Source organism: Cupressus sempervirens, chromosome 8 (genome assembly GCF_028749045.1).
Source record: "Cupressus sempervirens isolate cs-2001-9-10 chromosome 8, ASM2874904v1, whole genome shotgun sequence".
NCBI lineage: Eukaryota > Viridiplantae > Streptophyta > Pinopsida > Cupressales > Cupressaceae > Cupressus > Cupressus sempervirens.
In genome coordinates this window covers 251809463-251833882 of record NC_143125.1, presented here as the reverse complement: position 1 = coordinate 251833882, position 24420 = coordinate 251809463, and positions in this window count along the sequence as shown.

Below are 24420 nucleotides of genomic sequence, written 5' to 3'. Positions count from 1 at the left end.
CTTTTTGCAACAACTCTTACACTTGTCTGTTAATTTTTTTAGTTTTTGTAGGTGTTAATCTATATGGTGCTTTGTTTGGTAAACTAGCTCTATGGATCATATTCATAAAATAACTTATACATCTTACTGATAGTAATCCATTAGGTACATCTTTAGCAATAATCTCCTTGTACTCATTCAGCAACCTTTCAATTTTTGTTGGCACTTGGCTAATACTATTAGCTTTTGTTGTCACTTAGTTTCTACTACCATTACTTGATCCCTTAGGGATTACAAAAAAACACAGTTGGTTCTTCTTCAGCCCCCTTTCAAATTTTTTTCCATTGACCACAAAAACATGAATAGTAGTAAAATTTTTTAGAATATTTAGAATAACTAAGAGGGGTAGGCAGAATAAATCACTTATCCAAGGTCCAAATGTACCAATTGAACAAACAAACATTTCAACAATTTCAAATCTTATCATTTCATTTCTCGGTCTCTATTGTGTACTATTAGCAACATCAACTACTTGTCCACTATTCTAAAATAAAAGACTTGTAAAATGTAAACTCTAATCAATAAAACATATAACAATATCCACACAAGTTTGATACTAGGATTTAACATGGAAACCCAAGTTGGTAAAAACCACCAGCAACATGTCACTAGTTTTCACTCATTTTAAGTGAGCCTTGTTAGGAGCCAACCCTATTAAAGGTTATAATACACACTATTAAATGTGACTTTGTTAAAGAATTTAATCACCTATTAGGAATGGCCTTGTTAGAGGACTTTAGAACATTCCATTAGAATGTCAACTAGTTAAAGGATTTACATAGATTGTTAAGTCCTTATGACTGTTAGGTCAACCTTGATTAAAGGATTTCAAATACTATTCATAATGATTAGAAATCAATAGCAAGTTTGATCTATTAAGTATAACTCACATTGGATGTTTAGATCTATGTTCATCTCCCATGTACTTACTCATTGTCTAGCCTCCATAGTCATCTCAAACTCTAATTTGCTTGGCAACCCTTCAATTAATGACCCTTCACTTCTTCTCAACTCAATTAAGTCTTCTTCTTGGATTCATCATCCAACAACTTTAGTAATAACTCCAATTCTCTAGAACTCCTCACATGCACATAGCCTCTCTGCACATTACACTCTACATAGAAACTGTGCCTCTATACCTCCCTAAATAAGTAGTTCTGATCTTTTTCTACTTAATCACCACTATAGATCTTAGGGTTTGTGATTTGATCCATCATATTTAATGTATCTAATCACCACTAGCTTTATCTCTACTTTTCTAGAAACTTCTCCTTGAATTCATCTCTTAGGTCATTTACCTAATCCTCTTTAGGAATTAAATGATCCAACTTATCGATCCTTATCTTCAACACACTTTCCATATCCCAAGAAATCAACTTAGTCAGTTGGAAATTATGATTCCTCACAAATAGTTAAAATGTTGATCCTTAGCCAACACTAAGTTCCAACACTTGGTCATCACTAGGTTACTCAGTTGCTATAGGACTTCTTGCTCAGTATCAATATTTTCATTTAGTCAATACTAGTGCTTGGTCAATAGTGAATTTTCTCAACACTTACTATGGCTCTGTTGGCACTAGCATCACTTGGTATGTATTCTATTACTTGGTCAATCCTATACATGTGATCTATCTTTAATCACACTTTCAAGTCTTATACATTACTATCTTCACCACTTGCAACATGATTTAAATAATCACTTTATCTTTTCAAATTCCAACTAATCAAATGTTTATTTGTAGTTTCCTCTTCATAACTCAACCTTTCCTCTATATTCTTTTTTTGTGAACAACTTCTCAAATCCTCTTCATAAATCAAATAGATATGGCATTTAGATCAGTTAGTAAACTATCTTATCAATATATTTGACATCAATGACAATATAACAATTGTTCCAATTGTAGTTTCCAACAATCTCCCTCTTTAGCATTGATGGAAACACTTCTTAAAATATTTCAACACTAACTTTTTGTTACCATACAATCCAAAACTTTGTATAGGCTTTCAGTAACACTTTCAATGTATCAGATCTTTATTAATATCCTTAGTTTTATTCTTATCCATATCTTTGATCTAGAAACATCACTCCCTCTTACTTAGCATGTCTCTGCCAACTTTAACTTGCTCCCTCTTTGACAACAATTCCAAAGACACTATCTCTTTCTCATACATCTTGATCATGTAGATACTTTCATATCAGTTTTGAATTCTTCATCTGTCATCTTTATATGACTGATCTATTATATTGTCCGTGTTCTTCATTGCTACCTTAGGAAACTCCTAAAGTAGGACTGTCTACAATAATGTGTAAGATAGTCTAATCGGCACATTTGATGCACAACATCATCTTTGCTTAAGTATATTTATCAAGGGGAATGACCCCTAGTTTACCTCTAAGATATTCGTGAGCATCCTTAGGTAGATCTTTAGTGAATATGTCAAAAAAATTCTCTTTTGTGTTCACATATTCCAATTTCACTTCTTTTTCTTCAACTAGCTCTCTTAAGTAATGATAATTGATTGAATGTGTTTTGTCTTTGTGTGCATAATAGGGTTCTTTGATATGTTAATAGAACTTGTATTATCACAATAGATAACCACTAGATCAGTAATCTCTTCCTTCATACCTTTCAACAATTGTTTGATCCAAAAGATATTTGAACAATTTAGTTATGTTGTCATAAACTCGGCTTTAGCTATTGATTGGAAAATGTAGTTTTACTTCTTGCTTGTCCATTAAATCAATCTATTTCCTATAAATAATGCACCACCACCTGTGCTTTTTATGTCCTCAATATTTCATGTCCAATCAGAGTCAGTAAATACCTTTAGTTTAAAACTTTTATTCTTCTTGTAATATAATCCACAATCTTATGTTCCTTTCAGTTATCTTAGTATCCTCTTTACTATCATCATATGACTATTCTTAGGACTTTCTAAACATGTAGCAACTACCCCAACAACTAATGTAATATTTGGTTTGCTATGAACAACATATTGTAGTTTACCAATTATTTATTTGTACTGTGTCTAGTTTACATCAACAAAATCATCATTCTTAGATAATTTGTGTTTAGCAACCATAGGTGTACACACTAGTTTTGAATCTTCCATCCCAAAAAAACTCAGTATCTCCTTGATATATTTGGACTAAGTAATGAAGATACCTTGCTTCATTTGATATACTTTTAAACCAATAAATAATTTGATCTCACCAAACATTGATATTTCAAATTCCTTCTTCATTTCATCAAAAAATAATTTTCATAATGCTTTCTTTCCTCCAAATATGATATCATCAACAAAAGTTTTAGATAACAATACCTCATTATACTTTCTAGCCTTCAAATATACATTATTGTTATCATTTTTTATCTCAAATCCAATATTTACTAAATAATGATGTAATCTTTCATACCATGCTCCAGGGGCTTATTTTAAACATATAAATCTTTGTGCAACTTACACACCATATTCTTCTTGCTGTGATCCACAAATTCTTTAGGTTGATCTATGTATACTTCTTCAATTATTCCATTCAAAAATATAGATTTGATATCCATTTAATATACCTTAAATACTTTATAAGAATAAATGTAAGCAGTGTTCTAACTCCTTCTAGTATTGCTACAGGGGAAAATATTTCCCCATAGTCAACACCTTCCTCTTGTGCATATCCCTTGCATATCAATCTTGCCTTGTTCCTTGTGACTTCACCTTTCTCATTCATCTTGTTCTTGAATATCCACTTTGTTCCAAAAAAAAGTTATCTTTAGGTCTAGGTACTAGATATCATGTTTTGTTATTTTCAATCTATTAAGTTTCTTCATTCATAGCTTGTATCCAATCTTCATTCTCCAAAGTATCTTTCACAGATTTGGGCTCAAACTCACAAAGTATGCATGTGTCACTTCTCTATCTTTTTCTTTTCATAACTCCAAACTCTTTATATGTAATGATTTTTTTAGGTTCATGATGTTTTCTTACATATTTTGCTAACACGTGCTCTTTTCTTCTTTTTTCTTCACCAAGTTCATCTTGAAAAAATGATTTCAAGCTCATTGTCTCTCACTTGTTCAAGTTCTAGTTTCGGTTTTGCATGCTCGGCATTATCTTCCTATTGTTCGACTTTCCCTATTTATAACTCGACATCATTTACTAGTTGCTTGGCACCCACAGTCTGATGTTCAGTAACTAGCTAATGCAACTCGACATTCTCAGTCTACTGAGGATCTGTAGCTTTATTTTCTTATTCATGTGAGATTCTTAGAGCACTATCATTAACATATATTAATGAACTATAGTATTCAGGTTTTGTCTTACATTCAACTTCATTTTTTTATGTATATTCATCAACTTTCACATTTTTAATTTCCACAACTTTGTTAGAGTTAGAGTTCAAACACTTATAAGTTTTCTCTTAGTGGAATATCCTAAGAATATACCTTCATCACTTTTCGCATCAAGTTTTTCATTCTTATTATCTTTTAGTATGTAACATTTTCTTCCAAAAACTTTAAAATATTTCACATTAGGTGCATATCCATACCATAATTCAAAAGGTGTAGCATTTGTACCTTTCTTGACATGTACTCTATTTAGAGTATAAATATATGTGCTTATAGCTTCTCTTTGGTATTTTTGTGACACATTCTTCTCCATCATTAATGTCCTAGCACACTCCATTATTGATCTATTCCTTCTTTCAACAATTTCATTCTGAAGAGGGGTCCTATGTGCAAACATTTGTCTTTTGATTCCTCTATCATTGCAGAACATGTTGACCTCATTGGAAATGAATTCACTGCCTCTATCAGATCTCAAACACTTCAAACTCTTCCCTGTCTCATTTCCAACTTTGCCTAAATACCACTTAAATAGCTGAAAGGCATCATATTTTCTTTAAGAAACATCACAATCATCATTACAGAATAGTCATCAACAAATAGAATGAAATATTTGTCTCCATTATAGATTTGAACACCAATGGTTCCACATAAGTTAGTATGAACCAATTCCAAAATATCATTAGATGAATATGTTTTTCTCTTGAAACTAGACTATGTCATTTTTCTCAATTGACATTATTTACATATAGTATTGTTAGGTTTCTTCAGTTTTGGAAAACTTCTTACTCTTTTCATTTTACTAATCCTAGCAAAATTGTCAAAGTTTACATGACATTATCTTCTCTGCCATAACCAAATATCTTCATATTGTGCAAATAGACATGTCTCATCAAATAAATCTAGATAGAACAAGTTACCTCTAGTTTGATCACCACTTCCAATCAATTTACCATTAGCATCAAATATTTTTGCCTTCCTATGATAGAATTCAAATTTGTACCTTGATTTTTTTAACTATGAAATACTCAAAAGATCATAGTTAAGTCCTTCAACCCAATAAACATATCACATTTGATCTAATCAGTTAGTTGAATTTTTCCTTTATCCTTCACAAGATGTGGAACATCATTATCAAATTTAAAGTTCAAACACTCTTATATGGTCCAATGTCCTCAAATTTACTTCTATCACTAGTCATGTGATTAGAGAAGCCACTGTCAATTATCCATCTATCACTTTTTTTCACATAAGAGATTAAATCAGTTTTATCATCTTCATCAAAATCCTCTTTCATAGAAACATAGACTACCTCTTCATCATTACTTTTAGATTTAGTATCAATTTCTTCTTTAATGAGATAACAAGATTTCTTGTACTTTTCCTTGTAGTCTTTGTTCTTCTTGAAGTCTTGGTCATTTCTTCTTCCTTTGAACTTTCTCTCATTCTTTTCATCCTTGTCTTCTCTGTTAGGTTACCTTGTAGCAATTTGACCAACCTTATTGTTCATATATATCACTAGTCGTGTGATTAGAGAAACCACTATCAATTATCCATCTATCACTTTTGTTCACATAAGAGATTAAAGAAATTTTTTCATCTTCAACAGAATATTCTTTCATAGCAACATAGACTACCTCTTTATCATTACTTTTAGATTCAATATTAGTTTCTCCTTTGGCAATATAACAAGATTTCCTAATGTTGTCCTTGTAGTCCTCGTTCTTCTTGAAGTATTGATTATCTTTTCTTCCTTTGTACTTCCTCTCTCTTTCATCCTTGTCTTCTCTATCAGGACACCTTGCAGTAATATGGCCAACCTTGTTGCTGAAAAATAGATTATGGGAAGTTTACCTTTGTATTTACTTTTTCTTCTTCCAAATCTTCTAGCTATTAGTATCTCAATTTCATCAAATTCATCATGAGAAGTATCACTATCACTTTTCACATGTTTTCTTGTTCCTTTCTTTCTAGGAAATAGTTGTGATTTAAAAGAAAATTCAATAGTAGCAGTAGTGTAATTGTCAAAATTAGGCATCTCAAAAGTAGTAAGCCTACCAATTACACCTTCTAGGGTTAGGGCATTACCTAGTGTACATCTCAATTCTTGTATTGTAGAAACCTTAATAGCATAAATAGAAAGTAGATTTCTCAATACCTTGATGATTATTGTTTCATCCTCAATATTTCATTTAGCTCCTCTAATAACATTAACAACTTCTTTGATTCTTGTGCAATACTACATTATGTTCTCATATTCTGTCATTGTGATTTCATCAAAATTACCTCTCAAAATGTCTAATTTGGCTCTTAAGACATTATCATCTCCTCCATAGATGGTCTTCAACTTATCCCACATTTTCTTTGAATTCTCATACTCCTTTAGGTCATCAAACTCAACATGGCTTAGGGATGAAGTAATCTCCAACATTGACCGATTATGTTTGTACTTCTCTTTTAGTTGTTGAGAAGTCAGAGGGACTATTATTAAGTCCACATATGCATTGTCTAAAAAATTCAATGCAACATCACCAATACTATCTATATGTAGCCTCATCAACTTCTTCCATGTAGGAAAATTTTCTTTATTCTACTTTGGTACCTCTCTTTTGTATGACATGATATTTAGCTTTAAGTACCTTCAAACTTGTCTTCATAAGCCCAATGCTCTAATACTAATTTTTATAATATTTAGAATAACAAAGAGTGGGGGTGAATTAGTTATCCAAGGTCTAGATGTACCAATTGAATAAACAAACACTTAAACAATTTTAGATATTATCATTTCATTGCTTAGTCTCTACTGTAAACTATTAGCAACATCAACTAATTGTCCATTGTTCTAAAATAAGAGACTTGTAGAATGTAAACTCTAATAAATAAAACAACATAATAACATCCACATAAGTTTAACACTAGCATTTAACATGGAAAACCAATTTGGGACAAACCACCAGCAACATGTCACTAATTTTCACTCTTCTAAAGTGAGCCGAGTTAGGAACCAACTCCATTAAAGGTTAAAAAACACACTGTTAAATGTGGCCATGCTAAAGGATTTAATCACCCTATTAGAAGTGTCCTTGTTAGAGTACTTTAGAACATTCTATTATAATGTCACCTAGTTAAAGGATTTGTTTTCTCTTGATTTGATAAAATGTCAATTACCTTTTATAATCTCAGAAGACCTAGGAATTAGCTAGAAACCATAGTGGGTATTCTGAATGGAAAAATAAAAGGACCAACTAAAAATGACTTGAAGTCTTCTCCACTTTGAACTCTACAAGATTCAAGTGGTTTTACCCTAGGAATTCACTCTTGCATATTTAAAAATCAATGTTCTCAACATGAACTCTTGAAATAACAAATGAATTAGCTCTCTTTCTTCTAATTCAATAGCAACAAAGATTTGATAACTAGTTATTCTACCAAACCCTAAATCCCATGAATCAAGTGGAGGTTGAAATTTTATACTTTAACAATAAAACATAAAAAGGATTGTCTGATATATATTTTCTGCACTATGTAAGACATCCCAAAATAGATCAACTTATGAGGATGGCCAGTGTCTTATTCATTGGGCTACAACTTAAAGTGATCATACACCTACTTCTGGATCTTACCCTTTCACTTTTTGAAAGGATTATCAGTGTTCATTTCCAGATCTCATTCTCATCATTTCTTTACTAAGAACCACAGTGTTATTTCAATTTATATTAAGCATTTACATAATATAATAGATTATCAGCAAAATTAAATTGAAATATAATTCAAAATGAATTATAACTGAAACTCAATAATCTTTGCTTCTAAATTTTAGAGAACAAAATAAAAATGAGAAAAGAGACAAGATGTGGGATGAACCATCAGCTTAAGATTCTACATTAATTTATTTTAAATTGTATGCAATTAGGTCAATATCCCTATCAGAAGATAACACCAATAGGTCAGAAATTGTTAATTTTCATATTCAATTTTGGAATAGATTTATAGTATGCATGGACCAACTCAAAATTTACAAAGACTCATGTAGCAAAAGAGATTCAACCCCTTCCTCTACCCTTGGGAACTCACTTATATAGTGTGAGTTGAGACAAGCTTGAGGCTTAGAGGGAAAAGCACAGCTATCCTTAAAACAAAAAGGTTACAAAAAGGATAAAACTATCGCCATCAAAAACTACACGAGAGGAAACAAATTAGTAGTATTTGGCCTAGTAATAGAAAATCTCTTTATTGATCACTTTGTGGTGGGGCCAACTCATTTTTGGTAGTTTCTTGTATATCCATTCTACCTAATGATTGATTTTCCTCCTTTTGTTGTTCCTTGGGTTGTGGGACCACTTGCCCCTCCTCTACTATGCCTAACTCTAACACTTGCATTTTGTTGTAGTTTGTTGATCATTCTCCACATTATTAGTCTAAACATCTTGATCAAATGTTGCAATTGGTTGATCGGTGTGAATAGCATTGTCAAAAAAGTTTACCTTTTCAATGGATGCTGATTTATCATGTGGTATATCATTTGTCAATGTAATTGAAGGCTCAAAAATTGGTGCATATTTGGCCAACCATTCATAACATGTTACATCATCAGGCTAGTCATAATCAATAATCTATTTTTCTCTATTAACAATATCATTGCACTCACCCTTGAACAACTTTACTTGAGATATAAAACACTTATAAAATTTTCTTGCTTCTGCCAAATGTGCTATAACATCTACAAACATACCATTTTCATTATATGTTATTATATATCCCACTCTACCATTTAGGACTACCAAAATATCATCATCTCAATCTGTCAAGGTTTTCATTTCAACTTCCTTTCTGAACAATGAAGGAAAGAAAGAAAGACTTTTATTCTTACACCTCAATATACATGACCCAATCCCTTTTTGTAGTGAATCTTTGTTTATGTCAAAATCCAATAAACCTCTCACTTGGTCATAATTCCTCTTAGCTCTAAGATCATCATTTCCCTTATCAATTACCTCAAAACATATCTATGTCATTACCTCCTCTCTAACTACCCATTAGTTCAAAATTTCTCTTAATTTGTCCTCATTATTACTAAGGGTTTTGTGGATAGAGAGTAGTTGATTAACCATGTAATGAAATCTTCTAGTATCAATATCATATACAAAGAAATGAATTGTCTCCCTAATCTTTTGCTTATATCTTTGCCATGTTTCTTCATGTACAATCTTGATCATGGCCTTTTCTTCCTCCATTTCCTCTTTACTAGTGTCTTCTTGATGTAAATGAGTGTCAAGAATCTCCACTATTGAGCTAGTAGGTGGAGGAGGAGTAGGTGATGAGGAAGTAATTTTTGGGATTATTCCCCAACTTCTGATATTCTTACCTATTGCCCTCTATATCTTAAATTTTCATTTTCAAGTCTATGCCTCTTTTGGATTTCCTCATTTTAGATTGTCAAGACTTGTTCATACTTCACCTAAAAATTTTGTATGAATCTTTTTTCTCTTCTTGCAGTTGCCAAAGTGAGGTTAGTTGTTCCAACATTCAATTCAGTTGATTCCTCATTTGGGGTGTCCTCTACTCTTTTAACAATCAAACTACCCATTAATTCAGTGTCACTAGGCTCAGAAGAATGATTCTTAGATCCTCTTTGCAAACACCAAATAACTAGAGCAACATGGTCCTCACTATATCTCACACCACTGAGGGCTTCATCTTTTTCTCCTCAATACTCATCTCCTTTTTTATAGTGTTAAAAACTATTGCATCTACAATATCCCAATTTGGGAGAAGTGGCACCCCAACTACTTTGATCATTTTCCTTCCTTCCTCAGGAGTTATATTCTTGAATTCTTGCATCATTTCTTCTTTAATTCCACTTTGTATAAAAAAGTCTTCATTAGCAAGTTGTTCTAATTTCCTTTTAATGCATCTCTCCTCAAAAAATTTAATGTTTGTCCTCCATGCAAACTGGTAAAAGGCTCTTGATTTATGAAGTTATGATTAGAAATGAATTCATAGCTAGCCTAATCAATTACAAGATCTAGCTTCTTCCCCTTAAAATTAGCCACAGTTAATTCAAGGCTAGGCATGGGGGGTTCTATCAAATTTCCTTACTCCAGCACCACTAAAGTATTAAAGACTCCACCATGGTTGCCAAGTTGCTCCATCTATTCCATAATGAGTTGTTCCTCTCTTACACAGAGGGGAGATTGAGAAGGAGTATAAATTTCTCCTTGAACCACATTCTTTCCTTCTATCTTTTGCCTCTTGGGCATTGGCTTTGATGGCCTTTTGTCAAGTTGGGGTTTTCCTGAAGAAAAAAAAATTAGTGCTTGATTCAATTTTATCCTTTCCCTTAGCAGCACCTTGTTCCTCAACCCTGACTATACTATAGCCAGTCTTCCTTTCAATGAGAAATTGACTTGAGCTTTCATCATGAGTAATGATAACCTCTTCATAACCTCCCTTGCCCTGTCAAGATAAGTGTCGATAAGGAGGGCTTTCTTCTCATTCATGGTGTCCATCATCTCTGCAAATGTTGTCATTAGCTTATTTACTTAATTAGCTAATATTTTAGCATTTTTTAGTGGGTTATATTCCTTTTCAAAATAATTAATGAATTCTAGCACCCTAGAGTAGACTCTCCACTTCTCCTATTTTATCTCTTGCTCCTACAAGGAAAAATCATTTATGATAATATCTTCTAGATAATAAAAGTCATGTTTATGAGCCTTGGCCTTTTCTCTTTTTATAAAACTTTCAAAAAATACCTCTCTATCATTGAACTTGGCATGAGAAGTAGCCATTTTGTAAGGATTCAAAATTTTATACAAAGAAACCCAGACACCCTTTGTGATTACAAATTGGTGTGCAACAATACAAATTGGAAAGATGGAACCTCTTGATCTACCAGTTAACTCTATCTCCTCCAATCCACCTATTTCTCACAAAATTTATGCTAAGCCTACCTTAAAGGTACTTGATAAGGTATCACATGTGGGGTCCCTTGAAATCCATATACCTTGAAGACAGTAGACACTAGGTATAGGATGATATTTTCCCAATCATGGGATACTTTCAAATTGTTGGGGGAGTCCATAGATCTAATAAAATCCAAAATCAACTTAGGTATCCTTGGATTATCATTTTACAAAAGAATCCTCAACCTAGATGCAAAGTAACTGTCAAACCTCACAAATCTTTCTTCCCCTACATCCCAGGTCATATTTGCACTCCACAACTAAACTAATAGAGGTTTTTCCTCATTTTATCTTGTTAATTCCATCTCTTTCTCAAGATATTGGACTCCTTTGAAAAGAAACAAGTGTACCAACATAGTATAAAGACCAAATGTTTTCTCAATCTTCCTCTTAGCAATCTCGATCAATCCCAAATGGATTTCTTTGGCCAAGAATGATGAAAAATCAAAAATAACACTAACTTCAAAGATGAAATCTACACCATCATATACATAAATTTTATTGGAATAAAATCATGCTCATCGTCACCAAAAACCCTACACAAAGACATATATATCTACGGCATGAGAGTTAAAGAATTGCATCTTGAAAGGCTCCTAGGTAGAGGTTGTGACTAATGTCAGATTTCCAATTGCAGCTAGATTTCCTCTCAATGATCCCTACCTAATATGATCTTTTTGAGACAAAAACTCCTTCTCTAAACCCTAAAAATCAATGACCTCATGATATTGTGAGGTAGCATCCATTCTAAAAACTTCTTGAATTTCCTCAGGTGTTATTTTCACTAGGCATTCCCTATTTATTCCCCTTACAATTCAGGTTATTGGGTCATACATTCAAGCTATAAAGGTAAGGAGGTCTAACTCCATAAACACTCCTAGAATGACCAACTTCCCTAGGTCAAAATTCCAAATGTTTCCATGTGGGGCGAATAGTTTCCTTTTTGAAAACTATTTCTTAAAAAGTTGTAATCCTATTTTAGATGTTGTGGCATCTCAAGTCTAGTTACCTCTATCATACAAACCCTCAACTACCTTTAATCTTGGATTTACAAGGACCAATTTCTTCATTTGCACTATTTTATTATTTGTCACTCAATTGTTCTAAGAAATCATCATGAATATTCCTATGTGTATAGTTCCTTTGTTCAAAGAAACCCTTATTTGGAGGCATTGCAACTTACAAGGACAAGAAAACCAAATTTGTCTTGAGGATACGAAATTACTTACTTGGATCAAACAATTTGTGTATATGGTTATGTATAGTAGATTACTATATCAAAAATTCATAATTCGGTTTCACACAAGAGACAATTTCAGTAGGCACCACATTCCAATTTTTAGCAATCTATTTATAGAATGAAAACATCAACTTTCCCATTATAATTTTCATATCAATTCACATGAGAGGCCATTAATTCTCATTAAAAAAAATCAAAGAGGAGAGTTTCATGTTTAAAAATTAAAATTAAAAAAGAGTCATTGATTGACAAAAATCTAACGAACTTCTTTTGCATGTTGATTTATTTTTCAATACATTGATCTATTAGTCAACCCAATCATATCTTGACATCTGGAAAAAAAATTCTTGTCAACATCCTTCTTGGAATGGTTACAATGTATGGGACAAATGTTGCACTATCATTATGTCACATTTGATTAAATATCTTGCAAATTTCATTGGTGACATAGCGACAGCCACAAATTTAACTCATCTGACAATTAAGAAAGGCATACTCAACTCACCTCAAAGTGGGCCATACACTCCATGTGTCACACTGTCACTATATCACTATGGTCAAAACTTCACATCTTAGGATAGAAAAAGCCCTCAATCACTTTATGATTTGACAGTCAAGAAAATATCTACCTTATAGACTACTCTGGTCAACAAGGACACATGTCACCTTGTCGTTATGTCGCTATGATTAAATAGCTTTCATCTTTCTATAGCAACATAACTATAGCCATAGATCTAACTCAGATCAATGACTCATGTCATCTTCCTCTAATATAATATTTGGCTCAAAAATGAAATAGGTCCCACCTATTCCATGTGTCATGTTGTCACTATGTCAATATGGTTAAAAACCTTGCAACTTTTGATGGCAAAATAGCGACAACCACATATCTATGATTTGATCGACAATTGAAGGAAAGATTTTGAAAACTAGCACACTTTGCAAGAGAATGAGTCAAGAATGAACATCTATGATTCATTTGAAAATGTTGAATTTGATGAAATATCAACCCCACAACTCCCAAGAATCACCTACATGCAAACACCTATTACAAAAGAGAGAAGCAAAAACCTATGGAAGCTAAAATTGTTAGATCCACAGATGAGACATTCTTGATAATAAAAAAGAGAAAATGCTATTATCAAAAATGAATGAATAAAATACAAAGATAGATCATCCTTATAAAGAAGATCAAAACCCTAACAAGTAACACCTAGGTTGCATGATAATAATTAATAAAAAATTAATTATTATATGCCTAAAGTTTAGCTTATGTAAACTAGAGGTAATAAGTGACTTAATAATTAAATCAATGTGATTTAATTAATGAGAAAATACTTTATTACCCTAACAACCCCCACCCCACCCCCGTTAAGATAAACTTAGAGAGTAGATAAGAAAGTACTACTAAAAGTAAATTTGGGTCATAGCAACAAAATCCTAATGAGGTACCCAAGCATAACCAAATCTTTGAAAAGAGGAGAAATAGAGAAAACCACATGGGAAACACCCTACTCTAAAAAGAGATAGAAAGAATGCTGAAAGAATTAGTGAAGCGCTGAAGAAGCCTCCAAACTAGGAAATTTCCCAAAAGATAGGAACAAAAGGTGATCATGAAGAACACCAATGAAGCATGAAGTTGCAAACACTAAGAAATCGTTGATCTAAAGAACCTCCACTGTATAGAATGTGAGTAGGTATAGAAGACTAAATATAAAAACTTGATCAATAGAAGATGGAAGGTATCTTCATGGCCTTTAGAAAAAGGAATGAAGGAATGTCTATATGGTAAATTATCCATCTCATAGAAATGCATAAGTATCCAACCACTATAATCGCCTATATGTGTAGATTGTGAGCCTCTGAACCTCACACACATTTCAACAGGGTCATTAGATGTGAAATCATCCTAGAATAAACATTGAGTCATGTATCCAAGAGGTCCAACAATGTTCCATTTTTCCTTCTAACTAGAAGGATTATGCATGTATGCTCTCAAAAGTAGGAGCAAGCAACTAGACCTTTCTAGAATGAAGGATTTTATGTGAAGTATGATTATGCAATTAATCTATATGAAGTACAAGCATTAATATAGGAAACAAAACATATTAAGCTAAATTTATGCATTGTTAATCAAAATGATAATTTAAGATGCTAAGCAATATGAAAGCTATAAAGCAAATGAATACTTAGTTCGACAATAATTCAATACAATTAAAATTCTAACCTCTATAATGAGGGATTGGGAGTCCCTTAGATAGAATCCAAGAATTGATCAATGATCAAGATAAATTTGGATGGACGGTTAAGATCAAAGAGAAGATTGAATTGAAATGGAAACTTCTTTGTGCAGGTGAAGTTAACAGTTTCAGATTTGAGTGTGATGAGTAGTTAACTGAGCTTTTCATGAGTGTGAGAACAAGTTAACTAAATTAATTACAATTCAAGAGATAGTTCACTCAAAATTTTCATTTTGGAACTGAAGAGAAGATTTTGAAGAGATTGTTTTAATTTAGTAAGGTGAGATATGACCTCATAAATACCTTTTTCATTTAATTGAATAACGTCATTCAATTAATTAAAGTGAGCATAAATATTAAATTAAATATTTTTAATTCCTTAGTACATTAGCCTTAGGATATAATTTAATTAAATTAAAGTATAAACACTTCAAATTAAATTAAATCTTAATCAATAGGTTTAATGTGACTAATTTGAGTCAATACTTTAGGAATTAAATAAGTAGCCTGATTAATGTAGATTAGGGTTTTCTACATTTGACAATTAAGTCAAGTTGTGAAAGTCAAAATAAGATTGCCTATTAAAATAGGACTTAGAAATGATTGAATAGACCAAAATTGGTTTAGCATGGAAATGTGCCAATTTTGGGGTATTAAATTTTTCCATTCTTTGAATGAATGTGTGAATAGCACATTCAATTCAAAGAAAATCAGAAAGCATGATGCACAGATCAAGAAACAATATTGATTCTACAATTTGATGATGTAGAAACCAATTGATAAGCTTTTAAAGATTATCTCTAGAATAGAGCTTAATCTTAAGGAATCCAAATAGAGCACCTAGATACCTAGAGTTGATAAGATTGGTTCCACAATTAATGAGATAGAGACCAATTGATAAGCTTTTAAAGATTATCTCTAGAACGGAGCTTAACCTTAAGGCATCTAGATAGAACACCTAAATACCTAAGTTTACTAAGATTTTAAAGATTATCTCCAGAAAGGAGCTTAACCTTAAGGGATCTAGATACCTAATTTGAATAAGCTTTTAATGATTATCTACATAACAGGGCTTAACCTTAAGTGATCCAAATAGAACACCTAGATACCTAAGTTGAATAAGCTATTAAAGATTATCTCCAAAATGGAGATTAACCTTAAGGGATCCAGATAGAACACCTAGATACCTAAGTTGAATAAGCTTTTAAATATTATCTCTAGAACAGAGCTTAACTTTAAGGGATCTAGATAGAACATCTAGATACGTAAGTTGAATAACCTTTTAAAGATTATCTCTTTGAATGGAGCTTAACCTTAAGGGATCTAGATAGAACACCTAGATACCTAAGTTGAATAAGCTTTTAAAGATTATCTCTAAAATGAAGCTTAACCTTAAGGGATCCATATAGAACACCTAGATACCTAAGTTGAATAAGCTTTTAAAGATTATCTCTAGAACAAAGCTTAACCTTAAGGGATACAGATAGAACACTTAGATACCTAAGTTGAATAAGGTTTTAAATATTTTCTCCAGAATGGAGCTTAACCTTAAGGGATCCAGATAGAACATGAAAGATAACAAGATCCAATCATGAGTCATAAAATCATCCTTAGAACAAGGCTTGATTCTTAGGAGTCAAGGTTTAGACTGTCCCAATACCTGTCCACCAAACTCTAACCAAAAATGTTATAAGGTTGATCAACTGATCAAAAGATGAAATAGATGACAAAGATGCCAGATAGGAGAAAGAAGATACCCCAAGTGATGAAATACCCTGAGCAATGAAGATTCAGATTAATTTGAAATTCAGATTCAATGATGTAATCATCCTACCCCCTTGGGAGCGAAATCAAAAGATGACACACAAAAAATATGAGGTAAGGTAGTAATTCAAGAGAAGAGATCAAAATGAGCAGAAGAAAAATCAGAGTCAATTTAGCATGATTTTGAGGTCCAAAAGACCAAGTTTGACCAAAAGTTAACTACATTTAACCAGAGTTGACTTGTTCTAGAATAAATTTTTGAAAATTGGAAGAATTTTGAGTTGAAAAGATTCTGACAATCACAAAGTATCAAAAAAAATTGGACTGCACAAGTGTTCGATCGCATCAGTCCCAAAATTTTTAATTGCATTTTTTAGCTATTTAAGTGTGTCAAATTTCAAATTCTATCCCAAAAATGGATTCAAAATGGTCAAATTAGCCAGGGGGTTATTTTCGTGCAAATCATAGCACTTTGAGAAATTAGGTCAGAACCTATATAAGGGACCAAGAGGTCATTTTCAAATCATTTGTGCATTTTGTCTTTAGTGAAGAAGAGAGCTCTAAGAAGAAGATGATAATTCCTATGCATACACATCATTTTGAGTGCTCCTAATGACATAGTTGGTTGATGGACTATAGACCTCCGGTCAATAATCAATAAACCTTCTTCGCATTTGATTTTTTTACACATTTTGAGGTATTTTTAGCACATTTTAGCATGTTTTTAGGTTAGGTCTATCAGTTCTCACACAGGGGTTTCTTTCCTTGCGCCAACCCAATCTATCTTCGTGTGAAGATACACCAACCCAATTTTTCTTCACGCATGTAGGTGGGGAATCTCACCCATGAAATACCCACCTCTCAAGCAAGATGCGTGAGATTTTGGGCACATCTCACCCATAGTCTTCTCATTTTTTCTCATGCAAGAATGTGTTTTCTCATGCGAAGACATGAAATCTCAAGTGAGAATGCACTTTCTCACACAAAAAATTGGTGTCCTTTACATCATTTAAAGTTGAATTTTTTGTCATTTCGTTGGAATTTCAAGTAGCGATTGATTGTGTGCCTGTTTTCATTCATCATGGGTACAGGTTGTCTTCAATAACATTGCATTCAGGTCCCACTATCTACCTTATGGAGCTCTATTGTAGAGTTTAGATGATGTTGACATGGCATATATTGATCGATTGGGTTTAACATATTTATGCTAGATCCCAACAATGTTGGTGAATCATGGCCTATTGACTGCCTTGGTGGAGCATTTCCATTCATAGACGAACACCTTTCACCTACCCCAAAGAGAGATGACCATCACCCCTAAGCACATCTACATGATTTTGTGGATACATTTTCACGGGCCATGAGTGGTATATGATACAATGAAAAGGGTAGGGATAGAGGCACTGCGGGCCATTTTTCAACGAGAGTTGGTGATAGGGTAAACCATCACATGGGATGAGCTCGCTCACACATATGGAACTACTCATAGGTTGGCCTTAGTTTTTTCCATTTTCATCAGTTGTTTTTTGGTGCCTAATAGAGGGTAGCACGGACTAGAGTGTGGTCAGGGTGTGATGTTGTAGTGGATGTTAGATTCCCTAGAGAGATTTGGGTGGGAACAGTGCATGCTCACTCATATGTATCATGAGATGCATGAGATATTCTATCATGATTGAAGGAGCATGCATGTTAGAGTCTATATTCTACAAAACTAGGCATGGGAGTACAAATCTAGGCATGGGAGCACCTACCAATGATAAGGCCCATTTTTTAGGATGCACGAGAGCCTACGGAGCCATACATATGTAGGTATAGGGGCCATCATACCCAGACAGTTTTGGGTAAGAATGAGCACTGGAGGACACATCTCAATGACCTGGTATTCATCTTATGGCAATCCTAGAGAGAGATTGAGGACTGGGATGATGCTCCTCAGGAGCTTAGCTGGATGTTTGCCTCACGGCCACTATTAGGAAGAGCCATACATATTATAGAGAGATTCCCCATCATTCAAGATGGCAATAGTACCGATGGCCCCAAGATATCTTGTAGGAGTATTGTTCATATGCTTGGGTAGCTAGAGATCTAGATTAGGGGTGGTCAACAAGGTTAGACCTTGGGAGGTTGATGATAGATGTGTACAACCTAGTTGCAACATAGTGGGACTATCTCCCAGAGATAGCAAATGTTGGGATGACGCATGCCTACTAGGCATATTTTATCAGCCATCCCTTCCCATGGTTCATGGATCCATTAGGGATGGTGGCTCCCATGCCATAGGGACCTCGACAAGCACCTCTATAGGGTCTAGTTTAGCAGCTAGCATAATAGCCAGTGTAGTAGCCACCACATGGTCCCATAGAGTAGGTGAGGCATAGAGTGAGATAGGTATAGATTCCCTCCCAACATATGGGGTTAGATGCAAGTGCTGGTGGTATTGGGGCATAGTAGGGTTGGCAATAGAGATGGTGTACAGAGGAGCAGGCACTAGCAGAGTAGCAAGTTGAGTAGTTAGATGAGGAGATGCAGGACCAGCATACTACTAGGCCCTAGGATGCATTGAGGAGGGCTAGAGAGCAGATTTGATAGGCTTCCCAATAGCTAGGGGAGTTATAGATACATTTGGTCATGCAGGACACATAGATAGCAAAGCTAGATTGTGAGATCCTCAGACTGTGAGAGTAGGTGCAAGTGGCTGAGTGGAGAGAAGAGATGTTGCAGGACAAGGTTCAACTATAGGCATCCTGAGCTGCCTATTATTTTGTGGCTTACTCCATAGTGGTGCCTAATGAGGCTCAAAAAGTGCCCCAATTTTTCCAATATGCTTGAGAGTCAGGGGGTGCACGACCACCAACCAAGCCAAACATGATGTTGCCTCGTCCTCCTCCTCCTCCAAGAGGTGAGGGTACTAGATAGAGTTAGACATGATATTATTTTGCCTCCAATTTTTGTCTTTGCCATGTATTGACTGGTGTGCCAACACCATTTTGTATCATTTTTAACCGATAGTACTCGAGTAGTACCCTTTTTTTGTACTAACACATTTGTTGATATCAATATATATGAGATTTTGAGCTAAGTATGATGTGTACATGTCATTGTCATTTTCTACCTTTAATTTGATGTACATGAGATGTTTGATGCTATGATTATGAGATGCAAAATGTGATGTGATGTATGGATGCATGTTTGATTTGATTTGTACATGTAGTGAAATGAATTTATGGATATATGGATGAAATGCACAGGTAAATGGACTGACATCTCATGTAGTGTTTCATATTTTTGCTTCACAGTAATAGGTATCCCATTGAGGAGCAAGAGTACAAACCAAAGAACCAAATTCTTGTATAGCCATGGAGAATCATGATACTTTGAAGAGACCAGCAATCCCCCATTACAAAAGATAGAAGTAGATTTGCAATCAAATTATGTGTTGAATCAAGTAACATATGCAATGCCATCCTATGTTTGATGCAACCTAAAACTAGATGCAACCCTAGGTCTGGTTACCAAGATTCAACAATTATTACCACGGAGCATAGAGCAAAACCCTAGATGTCATACAATTCTCACTAATATTGCCATCATGAGAATATAAATAGGACATTTGTTATAGTTTTCTTAGGATTAAATGTAAGCATTTGAGGTACAAGAAACTAGAATGACCAGAACATTTTTCCCTTTTGATGTAGTAAGTTAACATAAGCATCAAAGCATAGATGTTAGGATGACCAAAATGTTGCTTGCATGCAGACACACTAGACACACAAGAGATTTGTCTTATACTAAGTACTCCATAAGTATTATGTCCACAATGACCCTTACATTTGTAACCTAAGACAAAAGTGTGCTAGATATAGTCACTATGACCAATATGTCCACTTAGTAGGATAAGTATCAATATTTACTATAGCATTAAGAGTTCACTCCAACAAGCAAGGAGAAGAACCAATGTTATTGATGTATCCATATAAAGGGTTCAAGTTACACCTGGCCATCCAATACGAGATGAAGGCTCTTATAGTGGACACCCCTCTTATATGGGTGTTTCAAATTGTTGGAACTAAACCACAAATAGAAAGTAAGGAAAAGATCATGCCCCTGTCATTACTTCTCTAGTCAAAATGACATCATAGAGTTGCTTGAGGAGACATGATGAAGTGAAAGTGAAACAAACAAATAAAATGCTCAGCATATCCAAACAAGTATACCATTTTGAGTTTTTTGTGTTATAGGATTGATGTCAAGTGTCAATGTCCAAAATATGGGTTAAAGAAATCTCTTCGATAGGGTGACAATAGTAGATAGATGCAGCCAAAATGGTTGGTTACTAAAGTCAAAGAGGAATCTTTTGAGTAGAATTGAGTGATAGTAGATAGACACAGCCAAAATGACTGGAAACTAACACAAGAGAGATCTTCCAAAAAAGGAATTCCAAAAAGTGGCACAAGCAATACTAGGTAGACGCAACTGAAACAACTAGTCACTATCACGAAAGAGATTCTAGGACACTGAAGGGCAGTGCCCCCAAGTTGTGACAAGATTCAATCCATGGATACATGAGAAAAAAGGTAGGAAACTTAAGCATGGGAGTGACCATAGAGGAAGCCAAAAAATGCACTACAAGATGGAGCATTAGGAAGAAGAGGCTCTTGTTTACCAAGTTTGGACCTTCTTGGCAGAACTTTCTTTTTTTGCTACCATGATGCCTATTTCCAGGTTCTCATCAATGGCACTTTTCTTGTTTTTCAATTTTTTTGTATTTTTCTCTTTTTGAATTTTTTTTAATTTTTTTTGAATTTTTCAAAAAAAAAAATTGGTATTACCAAGGCACCTATTGCTAGGTTTTCACTAGGGTAATGATTTTTTTTCAGGACCTTTGCAATTTTTAGATTTTTTTCAGGACATTTAGATATGTATAGAGAGCTTCTAAAATCAGATCAGTTGTAGAACTACTTTAGGTGGAGAGTGTTGATAGGCTCCTTGAGCACTTCTCCCTTAGCTATAGAAAGCTGGTAAGTACCAAATCCATACACTGTAGTGATTATGTAAGGACCAAGCTATTTTGGTTCGAACTTCCATTTTTGGACCTGTTGTTGTTGATTCTTAGGATTCTTTCACAGGATGAGATCACCCAGTTGGAAGTCACATAGTTTAACTTTCTTATTGTAGCTTATGGACATTTGTTGCTAATAAGCTCACATATGATCGCACACCACTTGTTGATGTTCATCTAATAGTACTAGCTCTTGAAGTTGAGATATTTTGATATCTTCATTGGTAATGAGGCTTTTCATAGAGATTCTCAAAGTAGAAATCTCAACCTCTATTGGAAGCACAACATCCACTCCTTAAACCAAAGCAAAGGGTGTTGTACCTATTGGAGTCCTGATGCTTGTCCTGTATACCCACAAAGTTGGATTAATCTGGAGGTGCTAGTCCCTCTTAGATTTGTTGACAGTGTGATGGAGGATCTTGAGCATCACCTTGTTGGAGCCTTTGCCTAGCCATTATCCTGAGGATAGTAGATAGAAGACCAATGTTGTGTGATTTTGAATATTTTGTATAGCTCCTTGAGGTCTTTGTTTTTAAACTACCCTCTATTTTTAGTAATGATGGAGGATGGTACACTATACCTATAGATGATGTAGTTTATGATAAAAAGAGCTACATTTTTTCCATTTTCTATGGTGAGAGGTACTACCTCTACCCACTTTGTGAAGTAGTTTGTAGCCATAATAATGAAATTATGTCCATTAGAAGAAGACAGGTGAATCTGACCCACATGATCGAAGGCCCATTGCTGAAATGGCCATAGTGTGGTAGATGGAATCAACTCCCTAGTTGGAGCATGAATAAAATTCCCATGGAGTTGGCATTGTTTGTAGGACTTGGCATACTTGATTGCCTCTTGCTCCATTTTTGGCCAATAGTAACTAGCTCTAATGATTTTGCGAGCTAGTATCAAGCCTTTTGAGTGAGATCCACAAATGCCCTCATGAATGTCAATTAATGCACATTTGGACTCTTCAAGTTAAAGACACCCAAGGAATGTTCCATGGAGCCCTCTCCCAAACAAGTTGTTTAGCAATAATGACATATTGTGAAGCATTATGGATGAGATAACATTTTTCATTATGGGTTAGATCATCTAGAATGGTTTGGTTATAGAGATAAGAGTAGATGTGGTGGTAGCGAGATGAATCTTGTCCTACAATAGAATAGATCATCCTAGAATCAAGGGTATAATAGGTATGGTAGAGTAAAGCTTCCACAAGGAACTCGTGTTAGAGATCATGTTCAAGCATCTATAGCAAGGAGGCCAAAGTAGCCATAGTATCAGCTGATTACTTATCTGCTCAAGGAATTTGCTGAAAGCTGATGTGAGCAAAATATTTCTTCATGTCATCAACCATGTGTTTGTAAGGGATCAATTTTTTATCCTTTTTCTAATACACATCATTAACTTGGTTGATTATGAGCTGAGATTCCCCAAAGATATTTAACTAATCCACTCTCCACTCAACTGCAATCTTCATGTCATTAATCTGAGCCTTGTATTCTATAATGTTGTTTGTACAAGGAAATATAGTCTTGTATGCTTTGGGAAATGAATATCTCTATGGCATTATGAAGAGTAATCCAGTACCGAATCCCTATCGTGTGAAGGACCCATCAAAGAACATCACCCATGTTTGGTGTGTGAGTGTCAAAACTGACTCATCAGGGAAATCAATGTTCATCAGGAGAAGACTCTGCATAGGTGCATCTACTACTTGATCTGCAATTTCTTGTCCCTTGATAGCCTTTTGTTTGGCATACTAAATGTCAAACTTGCTGAGTATCATGACCCACTTAGCCAATCTTCCTATTAGAATAGCTTTGTTGAGCAAGTACTTTAGTGGATAAATTTAGCCACTAGCTACATAGTGTGAGCAAGCATGTAATGTATCAACTTTCGGGAACCAAAAAGCTTTCTTAATGATGTTGTAATTCATCTCATAAGAGATCAACATGTGACTCAAATAGTAAATAGCCCTTTCCTTGTTATTGTTGTCCTCTTGAGCTAATAAGATTCCTAGAGATGTTTCAATTGCTGAGATGTACAAAATCAAAGGCTTCTCGTAGATATGAGGCATCAAGATTGGTGGATTAGCAAGATATTATTTTATCTATATCAAGCTTTTCTCAAAATCCTAGCTCCAGTTGAATTTCACATCCTTATTTAGAGTCTTTGTAAAAGGTTGTGATCTATCTACCAAATGTGAGATGAGCCTATGAATAGATTGGAGTCTTCCTTGTAGACCTCTCATCTGGTTGATGTTACAGGGTGGAGGCATGTCCATAATTGCTTGAACTTTCTCCAGATCCACCTCAATTCCTTTTGTAGAAACAATGTATCCTAGTAGTTTCCTAGATGTAATGTCAAATGTGCATTTCTTAGGATTGAGCCTAAGACTAAACTTTTCCATGCAATCTAGGATAGGTCCCAAATCTTGTGTTTCCTTCTCTTGACCAAGGTATCATCCATGTAGTCCTCCATGGTCTTATGTATCATATCATAGAAAATTGTAGTGAGTGCTCTCTAATAGGTAGCACTAGAATTTTTCAAGCCAAATGGCATTACGTTCCAATAGAAGGTTGCCCATGCACAAGTAAAAGTAGTCTTTTCTTGATCTTTTGATGCAATTTTGATCTAATTATATCTAGAAAACCCATCCATGAGTGAGTACATATCATATCCTACTATCATGTCCACTATCATATCAATGTTAAGAAGTGGAAAATCATCCTTAGGACATGCTAAGTTGAGATCACGGAAG